We start from the raw sequence: 11,381 nt of genomic DNA on the forward strand, positions 1-11,381 counted from the left end.
AGGCAAATGTTTGCAGTTGCCGCTGGTTCACCTGAAAAATGTTCCCATTGGCCCAGCGCATGGTGGGAGGTGGAGCAGAGGAGAGGAATCTGCATTATACTCAAATCAGGCTGCTGGAGCGTCTAGCTAAATGTTGTTGTTGTTGTTTAGTCGTATCCGACTCTTGGAGACCCCCTGGACCAGAGCACGCCAGGCACTCCTGTCTTCCACTGCCTCCCACAGTTTGGTCAAACTCATGCTGGTAGCTTCGAGAACACTGTCCCACCATCTCGTCCTCTGTCGTCCCCTTCTCCTTGTGCCCTCCATCTTTCCCAAAATCAGGGTCTTTTCCAGGGAGTCTTCTCTTCTCATGAGGTGTCCAAAGTCTTGGAGTCTCAGCTTCAGGATCTGTCCTTCCAGTGAGCACTCTGGGCTGATTTCCTTCAGAATGGAGAGGTTTGATCTTCTTGCAGTCCATGGGACTCTCAAGAGTCTCCTCCAGCACCAGAATTCAAAAGCATCCATTCATCAGCAATCAGTCTTCTTTATGGTCCAACTCTCACTTCCATACATCACTACTGGGAAAACCATGGCTTTAACTATACGGGCCTTTGTTGGCAAGGTGATGTCTCTGCTTTTTAAGATGCTGTCTAGGTTTATCATTGCTTTTCTCCCAAGAAGCAGGCGTCTTTTAATTTTGTGATTGTCTAGCTAAATATGGTCAGCTAAATATTGTCAGCACTGACCGCCAGCAACAAAAGTTTGCCAGGGTTTCTGACTGGGGACATTCTTGCCAGGCTTACCAGGAGCTGACAAGGATTGAACTTGGGTCCTTTTTCTTCTTGTTGCTCTGGCCAGCCTGTTGCTCGAGGTGCCTGCAGTGGGGGCTGCTGCTCCCCCCCCCCCCCCGGAAACCCATGAAAAATGTCCTCACCCATCTTATGGGCTTCTCTTGCTCAGGCACAAGGGCTCACACTGTGCTGTCAAGGGCCTTTGCTTGGCCTCTTGGGCCTTGTATGGGGTGGGGGCGGGCCCTGCCAGCTGAAGCTTGCTCTGGGGCACCCCCCCCATATGCGCACTTGTAAAGTAAAGGTAAAGGGACCCCTGACCATCAGGTCCAGTCGTGCCCGACTCTGGGGTTGCGGTGCCCATCTCGCTTTATTGGCCAAGGGAGCTGGCATACAGCTTCCGGGTCATGTGGCCAGCAGGACTAAGCCGCTTCTGGCGAACCAGAGCAGTGCACGGAAACATCGTTTACCTTCCCGCCGGAGTGGTACCTGTTTATCTACTTGCACTTTGACATGCTTTCGAACTGCTAGGTGGGCAGAATCAGGGACCGAGCAACGGGAGCTCACCCCATCGTGGGGATTTGAACCGCCGACCTTCTCATTGGCAAGTCCTAGGCTCTCTGGTTTAACCCACAGCGCTACCCGCGTCCCATACCCACTTGCAGCATGGAGCCTTCCCACTGGTCAGATCCTGCCTGCTTCATAGAAATATGAATGATTGGCTTCTCAGTGGCAAGGATTCCTGAAGCTTATTATATTTATCTCTTGCATTTATTATATCCCACCAGTTTCTGCCAGGAGCTCAAGGTGGCATTCACCATTCTTCCGCCCCCCCATTTAATCCTTTCCTGTGAGGTGGGTTAGGCTGAGAGGCAGGGAGTGGCCCCCACGCTTGACCAGTGAGCTTGGGGGCTGAGTGGGTGGATTCAAACCTTGCCCTTTCTCAAGTCACAGTCCAGCACTCTAACCACTACACCAGCTGGCTGTTTCATCCTAAAAAAGCAACCTTGTGGCTACATCAACATCCTGTGGGGTAGCTTGGCGGGAGAGCATCTCTTTAGCACGCAATGGGGCGATTTTCACAGACCCCTATAGTTGGAAGGGACCCCGAGGGTCATCTAGTAGTCCAACCCCGTGTAACTCAGGAATCTTTTGGTGTTTTTTTTTATAAATATTTATTGAGGTTTTTCATAACCAAACAAAATCAAAGAAAATACACCAATAACAACAATCAAACCAGGAATCAAAAAAGAAAAACAAACAGAGTCAAAAACAGCACAACCTGGAAAAAAAGAAAGAAAGTTATTACTTGCATTTACTATCTCTACAGCCCTCTTTCCTGACTTCCTCACATCTCACTTTTCTGTGTTCTCCTTTACACAATCAATTTTAGCAATTTCCTACCCTCTTTCCAGTCTTGTTCAATATTGTATATTTCAACCTATTATGCATTTACTTTCCTTCTCTTTTAAACACTGTTTCACATGTTCATTATGACTTAGCCCTTATATCATTTAATTAATCACAACATAAGAATACTCTGGTCTTACCCCTTCTTTTCCACATCATTTTTGCATATTTCTTTTTACCAATTTCCTGATGCCATATTATTTTTATATCCAACATCATTTTAACATTCAAACATTTTACAATGTTTTTGTAGGTATTCTTTGAACTTCTTCCAGTCCTCTTCCACTGATTCTTCTCCCCGGTCTCGGATTCTGCCAGTCATTTCTGCCAACTCCATGTAGTCGATCACTTGCATCTGCCATTCTTCCAAAGTGGGCAAATCTTGTGTCTTCCAGTGCTTTGCAATAAGTATTCTTGCTGCGGTTGTTACATACATAAAGAGTGTTCTATCTTTCTTTGGCACCGATTGGCCGACAATGCCCAAAAGGAAGGCCTCTGGTTTCTTAGGGAAGGTATATTTAAATACCTTTTTTAGTTCATTATATATCATTTCCCAGAAAGCCTTAACCCTTGGGCAAGTCCCCAAAGGTGAAAGAATGTTCCCTCAGTTTCTTTACATTTCCAACATTTATTATCAGGCGAATGGTAAATTTTTGCAAGCTTGACTGGGGTCATGTACCACCTATATATCATTTTCATAATATTTTCTTTTAAGGCATTACATGCCGTAAACTTCATATCGGTGGTCCATAACTTTTCCCAGTCAGTGCCCATTTAATCATAGCTGATTTGACTGTTTCATCCTGAGTATTCCATTTCAACAGCAAGTTATACATTCTTGACAAGTTCTTGGTCTTAGGTTCTAACAATTCTGTTTCTAATTTCGATTTTTCCACCTGGAAGCCTATTCTTTATCCAGATTAAAGGCTTCTCTTATTTGATAATAATGTAACCAGTCTCGCACCTTATCTTTTAGTTTCTCAAAACTCTGCAATCTCAATGTGTCTCGATCTTGTTCTAGTATCTCCCAGTATTTTGGCCATTTGGCCTCCATATTAAGTTTTTTCAGAGCCTTAGCCTCCATAGGTGATAGCCACCTTGGAGTCTTGTTTTCCAAATAACTCAGGAATCTTTTGCCCGATGTGGGGCTTGAACCCACAACCCAGAGATGAAGAGCCTCATGCTCTACTGACTGAGCCATATGATTAACAACAACAGTAATAATAATAATAAATTTGCATACCACCAAATAAATTTGCATATTCCCACAGGTCACAGGGTGGTTCACAGGATAAAAACACAACATAATCAAAACACAACATAATCAAAACAAAAACAAACCAGTAACCCTGAGGGTTCAATCCTCGCTGGCTTCCTCTCCAGGAAGAACTGAGGGAGATGCTTGCTTGAAAACCAGCCAGCATAGAAGATGCTGTGCTGGTGTTTGTGTGTTATCACAAAGGGGCTTCCAGGAAAAAAACACCTTGGTCCTCCGTCCTTTGCAGGTAAGTTGGAGCTGACAGAGAGTCATGTGATGGATAGTGTGAAGCTCTTGGTCTGGAAAGGTGGGGGGAAATGTAATTAACCAAATCTAATTATAACCCAGGAGGCGGCCAAATGAGGAGCAAGCCCTTCCCTTTGGCCTTATCTCGTATTACTGTATCTCCAATTCATAATTTGTTCCCTTGACCCAGTTAGCGTCTGACATGCAAAGTGATTTTTGTCAACCTGAGACCTGAACGCCAAAGCAAAAAACAACAACACCACCCCCCCCCCAGTCCTTTATTTTCTGAATCCTGGACCTTTTGCTGCTTCTTGGCAATTTACAGTCACACTTTCCTGTTTTTTTAACATACGTTTTTCGTAACAAAGGTCTTGGGGAGAAAAGGCAGAAACTCGACTCTTAACCTTATATATTTTTCCTCCTGTGAAGCGAAAGCGCTTTTGGGTGAGCCAAACCGAGAGGGTTTCCCCGGCCCTCGCTGGAGTTCAAGGAAAGTATTGGTGTCTTTTTTAAAACAACAACAACTAGTTGACAACACTGAAACTTTTTTTTTTTTTTAAAAAAGACTGAACCGTGAAGTCTTGCACCTTTTCTCTCTCTCTCACCAAAACATTTCCACATTAGCTGGCAGCTCTTGCCCGGGTACAAAGCAAAATGTTTCCCTTCCTGATGACGCTTTTTGAACTTTGGCACTTGCAGAATGAGTGTGCATTTGTGTGTGATCTTTTGCAGCAACAGACTGGGGCTTTTCTCATTTAGGGGAGAGGGAGAGATTAGCCTCAGAGAGCATGGCTTCTCAAAGGATTGTTCAAAAACCAAGCTGGGATTCTGCAAATTTTTGAGAACTGCTCATTTGACCACAGATCTCTGCTACCATAGGAGAATGGGACCTGCATTGCCGGGGTTGGATTAGATGACCTTTGGGTACCTTCCACCTCTGCACTTCTGCGATTCTATAAGTTGCTATCTTGCACAGGCCAAAGATCTCTGGTTTCTCCTTCTTTTCATAACGTAAAATCAAAAGGTAAAGGTAAAGGGATCCCTGACCGTTAGGTCCAGTCGCGGACGACTCTTGGGTTGCTGGGCTCATCTCGCTTTACTGGCCGAGGGAGCCGGCGTACAGCTTCCGGGTCATGTGGCCAGCATGACTAAGCCGCTTCTGGCAAACCAGAGCAGCGCACGGAAACGCCGTTTACCTTCCCGCTGGAGTGGTACCTATTGATCTACTTGCACTTTGACGTGCTTTCGAACTGCTAGGTGGGCAGGAGCAGGGACTGAGCAACGGGAGCTCACCCCGTCGCGGGGATTCGAACCGCCAACCTTCTGATCAGCAAGTCCTAGGCTCTGTGGTTTAACCCACAGCGCCACCCGCGTCCCTGTGTCAAAAGATATAGACAAACAAAAGCGGAAACATCAACAAAGTCACAAATGACAGAGGGTATATTTCCCAAATAGGCAGTGTAAAGTAAAAGCAGCAAAACAGATCCCAATATTTTGTGATTTGGGGGGGGGGGGGAGAGGATATTGTATATATGAATCTGACACATCATAAATGAAATTCCACTGATCAGTGTGGAAAAGTCCTGGTTCTTCTTAGAAACACACAGTTTGTGGGTTCTTTCCTCTACAATAGCCAGAGTCTGCATCTTCCTCTCTTGCAATGAGAGATTTCAAGGTCTGCAGTGTCTTCCATTTCTGTGCCAAAGAAGTTCTTGCGGCGGACAGCAACCCTGGCAGAAGCTCCTTAGATGAAGTTACTGATCATCCTAGAGGCGTGACCGGCTTAGGGTTAACGCTGTTAACGTTCCCGGCAGTGCCTCTGAGAATGTGCAGAGTTCATTTCCGCACCACCGCGAAACTGCCACTTGTGGGTAGCAGGGATAACGGGCCGGGCATCTGGGTCACAATGTGGCCTCAGTGCCTCTTTCTGTGAGCAGCATCCGGGTGGAATTGTTCGCTCTGCAAAGGAGGTGTTCACTTCCTGCTGCACAAATAATTCCCATTTCCAAAGGCAGCACCAACCTGCCAGTGATTCACTCACGCTTCTCTCAGAGGCACCGAAACCAGGCCTGGCAGGGCTGGATGTGGCCTGGAACTCGGAGATGCCAGCGGGCTGACTCACCCTGCAAGAGATGGCTCACCCGGGACTGGAGATACCTGTTTTCCCAAGAAGGTTGCTGCCTTCTTCCTGGCTCTGATGCTGCCCTTTTGTGGCTTGTTAGGGCAGGAGCTGCGGGGAATTGAGGGGGATTTTTTGCTTACGCTCATTCCCAGACTGGGCATTGCGTGGATCTGGGTCTCCCGAGACTGGCGGATGCCAACCGAATCCAGGAGCGCCTTTCAATTGCGCATTTAAGCGTGAAAAGGATCGCATTGTTTCGTTCTTGTTTCTTCCTGTGATGGTGATGTTGCTTGGGGCACGAATACTACTATTATTACAACTATAGCTATTTATATCTCAACCCTTTTCCTGCACCAGGGACTCGAGGCAGCTTGCGCAAAACTAGAAACAACACGGTTAAAATGCATAAAGCTAAATGCTTAAAGTGGACGCGGGTGGCGCTGTGGGTTAAACCACAGAGCCTAGGACTTGCCGATCAGAAGGTCAGAGGTTCGAATCCCCGCGACGGGGTGAGCTCCCGTTGCTGGGTCCCTGCTCCTGCCAACCTAGCAGTTCGAAAGCACGTCAAAGTGCACGTAGATAAATAGGTACTGCTCTGGCGGGAAGGTAAACGGCGTTTCCGTGCACTGCTCTGGTTCGCCAGAAGCGGCTTAGTCATGCTGGCCACATGACCCGGAAGCTGTACGCCGGCTCCCTTGCCCAATAAAGCGAGATGAGCGCCGCAACCCCAGAGTCGTCCACGACGGGGGCCTAATGGTCAGGGGTCCCTTTACCTTTAAATGCATAAAGACAGATTTTGTGAAACCTCCAGGTGGCTTGATTGTAAGAACAGGCAAACCCCAAAGTGGTTTACAAAAAGAGAAAACAGTAAAATCAAGAAGAACATACGATGCAGAAAAGTAAATTAGAAAATAGAGAAAAGGCAATCATTAAAAGGTAAGGAGACACTTATAAAGTTAAAGCAATATAAAAAACAAATCTATTAAAATATAGCAAATAAAGCACCACAGCTTGTTAAAAGCCCTTTTCTCAAAAAGCTGTCAGTTCCTGGAGGCCTGTAGGAATAAAACTTTCCTCATGGTTCATGGATTGAGGCTGCTGGCTGGCAGGAGGCTCAAGGATGGAGGTCTGAGTTCAGGTCGAGGTGAACTTTTGGAATTTGCAACCACAAAATGCCACAGAGATGGCAGCAGCCCTTTAAAAAAACCAACCCAGAAGCATTTGACAGAACGAGGGCTGTCTTTTTGCAGATTCCTGTGGGTTCAGAGTTTCCTATGCATGAAAATGAGACTTCAAAGGCCCAAAGGGAAGAATTGAGGCAGGCTGAAAGCTTTCGTTTTCCCTCTGCTGACTGTCTTATGAGAATCTGATGTTCTCTGAGCATGGACTGGAAATAAACATCTCCTGTTCCATCTGCCCCCAACCTGAGATCTCACTTGCGGCGGAGGCGAAAATATCGGCACGTCTGTGTCAATGGAAGGGCACGTGATTCTGGGAATGAGCCGGCCGTGTGTGATCTGGGGAGATCCATTCACCTCCCCTGTCAGAAAGAGACTGTGATCCCGGGGGCGGGTGGGGGAATCCCTGCGGCCTCCACTTATATTCAGATCGACATGGCACAGATTAGACAGCCGTGTTTTTCTAAACTGGCTGGGGCTGATGGGAGTTGTGGTCCAAAACGTCTGGAGGGCACCAGCTTGGCAAAGGCTGGAGCAGATATTCAAAATTGTTGTTGTTGTTTAGTCATTTAGTCGTGTCCAACTCTTCGTGACCCCCTGGAGCAGAGCACGCCAGGCACTCCTGTCTTCCACTGCCTCCCGCAGATTGGTCAGACTCATTTTGTAGCTTCGAGAACACTGTCCAACCATCTCATCCTTTGTTGTCCCCATCTCCTTGTGCCCTCAATCTTTCCTATGCATTATTTTTCTTTACAGCATTGGACTTTCCTTTTGCTTCCAGGCATATCCGCAACTGAGCGTCCTTTTGGCTTTGGCCCAGCCGCTTCATCAGCTCTGAATCTACTTGTACTTATCCTCCGCTCTTACTCAGTAGCATGTTGGACGCCTTCCGACCTGAGGGGCTCATGTTCCAGCGTCATAACTTTTATATGCCTGTTGTCTTTGTCCATGGAGTTTTCTTGGCAGGGATACTGGAGTGGCTTGCTGGTTCCTGCTCCAATTCAAAATACAGTGTGCATTACAAAGGCGGGCGGGCGGGGGGGGCGGGCGAAATCCCTGAATTCAAGAACTGAAGTATTTACCATCGCAAAAGAATGGCCCAACTGACCAGGCAATGCAATCAGTGACCATTATCAGGTGTCAAGGCACACACCCAAATTTCTGTTACAGACGGCCTTTTTCTGTGATGTCTGTATGCAGGATGCTTTCTGGTGGTCTTTGGCAAAGGAGTTGGGCAGGTTCAAAAGTCTTCAAAGGTTCTTGCACCCCTTTGCTCTGGGTCCTTGCCTCTAGGAACTGGGTTGCAACAGGAAAACAAACACATTCCTCACATTCACTGGATCATGCCCCCACTCAATTTTCTCTGATAATGAACTTAGGAGGACACCGGATCCCTTGATGGAGAGTTGGGCTGCAAAAGCCAACCCCAAATTTTGCTATAACAGCCAGAGCCATCTTTCCCATAGGGCTTAGTGGTGCGTTGCGCCAGGGCACAGGCCTCTCAGGGGGTTCCCAGCAAGTGGCTTCCCGAACCATTTGCGAGTCGGATTGGGAAGGCGATTGGGCCGCATCTGGCCCATGGACCTTAGATTACCTAAAAAGGTAAAGGTACCCCTGCCCGTACGGGCCAGTCTTGCCAGACTCTGGGGTTGTGCGCCCATCTCACTCAAGAGGCCAGGGGCCAGCGCTGTCCGAAGACACTTCCGGGTCACGTGGCCAGCATGACATCGCTGCTCTGGCGAGCCAGAGCTGCACACGGAAACGCCGTTTACCTTCCCGCTAGAAAGCGGTCCCTATTTATCTACTTGCACCCGAGGGTGCTTTCGAACTGCTAGGTTGGCAGGCGCTGGGACCGAGCAACGGGAGCGCACCCCGCCGTGGGGATTCGAACCGCCGACCTTTCGATCGGCAAGCCCTAGGCGCTGAGGCTTTTACCCACAGCGCCACCCGCGTCCCTTAGATTACCTACCCCTGCTCTAAACAAAGGAGAAGTCCACTCCCTGCCACTCTGTCACCAGTGGGGCAGGAGTTGGAAACTCATGAACCTGTCCAGGCCTTACGCAGACATTGAGCTCAGTATTCCCCGCATAGGCGGGCTTTCCCAGATTTCAGATGGGGGACATTTCCTGGTCTACCTGACTGCACCTGGGCTTCCTGCAGGAAACAGGTGTTCTGCCACTGAGCTGTGGTCCTTCCCAAGGTGCCACCAATGGATGATCTGGTTTGGGGGCCTGTGAGGGAGGAAGAGGAGGGTTTGTGGGAGAGACCCAGAGGGCTTGAGGACTGTCTCCAGCGTCTGCCCTCAGGGGGACTGGGATGGGCGTGGAAATTGCAGGGTGCGTGGACGGATTAAGCATTGGCATGAATTAAGACCCATGAGCGGGATCTCTTTGGTGGCTGAGATGACTTGCAAGATCCTGGGATTCCCCCCTCAGGTGTGGATGTGTGCTACTGAAGCTAAAAATAGATCTTTCTGCCAGGTTGAGAGCTCCCAGGCTGCCTCCTGCTTTGAAAATGAAAGAAAAGGAGTGTAGAATGGGTGACTTCAGCGTGAGCTGTCCTTGCCTCCAGCCAGTGACGCTTGAGAATTAATGTGATTCAGTTTGACAACCTGGTTTCTCTCTACCAACCCCCCCACCCCCCGGGGGGCTCTGCCTTGGTTTGCAACAAAATCTGGCTCTTTGCAAAAAGGATTAGCGGCCACCAGGAGCTACAGATCACAGGACAATTTGGGGGAAGCTGTGGCAGCTTAATGTGCTATGTAAAGGTAAAGGTAAAGGGACCCCTGACCATTAGGTCCAGTCGCGGACGACTCTGGGGTTGCTGTGCTCATCTCGCTTTATTGGCCGAGGGACGGCGTGCAGCTTCCGGGTCATGTGGTGAACCAGAGCAGCACACGAAAATGCCGTTTACCTTCCCGCTGAAGCAGTACCTATTTATCTACTTGCACTTTAATGTGCTTTTGAACTGCTAGGTGGGCAAGAGCAGGGACCGAGCAACGGGAGCTCACCCCGTCGCGGGGATTCGAACCACCAACCTGATCGGCAAGTCCTAGGCTCTGCTGTTTACCTTCCTGCTGAAGCGGTACCTATTTATCTACTTGCACTTTGGTGTGCTTTCGAACTGCTAGGTGGGCAGGAGCAGGGACCGAGCAACGGGAGCTCACCCTGTTGTGGGGATTCGAAACACCAACCTTTTGATCGGCAAGTCCTAGGCTCTGTGGTTTACCTTCCCGCTGAAGCGGTACCTATTTATCTACTTGCGCTTTGATGTGCTTTCGAACTGCTAGGTTGGCAGGAGCAGGGACCGAGCAATGGGAGCTCACCCCGTCGCAGGGATTCGAACCGCCGACCTTCTGATCGGCAAGTCCTAGGCTCTGTGGTTTAACCCACAGCACCACCCGCGTCCCTACATAAAGTGCTATGAGGTTGCTTTAAATGCCTGGTGCAGGCGGTTTCTCTGCCCCATTCCCAACTCTTGTGTTCTGCGACTTCTAACATGTGACTATAAGAAGGGCCTGTGCTGGATCAGGCCAAAGGGGACCCCGTATAGCCCGGAAACCTGTTTCCACTGTGGCTGACTAGTTGTGGGAAGCCTATAAGCAGGATCCAAGCACAAGAGCCCTGGGGAGCTAGTGACTTTGGGTAGCCCTCCCCTCACGAATGCAACCTGTCCTCTTTTAAAGCCATCCAGCCTGGTGGTCCTCACTGCCTCCAGTGGGAGGGAGTTCCACAGTCTAACTCTGCATTGCGTGAAGAAGTCCTTTCCTTTTATCTGTCCCGAATCTTCCCCGCATTCAGCTTCATGAGAGAGGGAGGAAAACTCTTCTCTATCTGCTTTCTATTATTCTGCCTTTTACCTGCATTTTCTTCAAAGCGTCCCAAACGCTGCCACCATCCTTTCATAGGGAAGTTGCGTCCTTCCCTTCATCCTTTCGGCTTCACTTTTCTGAACCTTTTCCAGCTGCAAGATCCAGTCAACTGCAACCAACCAGCATTCGAAACTCCCATTGTTCCAGGCGCATTTTGCGGCAGGGAATTTCATTAATGCAAGCAGTTTCTGAGCTCTGGGTGCAGTTTTGAGCCTAAGATTTCAGATTAAAGTTGCCATGAAGGAAAGGAGGACCTTTTTCTGCCGCCCCACTTCCAGCCACTCTCTGAAGACTGGAGAAGAGACACTCTTAAGAATATTAGGGGGGTGGGCAGGGGAAGGACTAGACCATGTGAAAAATGAAAAGATTTTAGCTGCAGTTCATTCATTTTCAGCTTTGTATTCTTCTTATAAAAAAGCACACCTGGAGAGTCCATTGTTGTGCCCATGTTGTTGTTTAGTCGTTTAGTTGTGTCCGACTCTTCGTGACCCCCTGGACCAGAGCACGCCAGGCACTCCTCTCTTCCACG

Source organism: Podarcis gaigeae (assembly GCF_964106915.1).
Source record: "Podarcis gaigeae genome assembly, chromosome: 8".
Lineage (NCBI taxonomy): Eukaryota > Metazoa > Chordata > Lepidosauria > Squamata > Lacertidae > Podarcis > Podarcis gaigeae.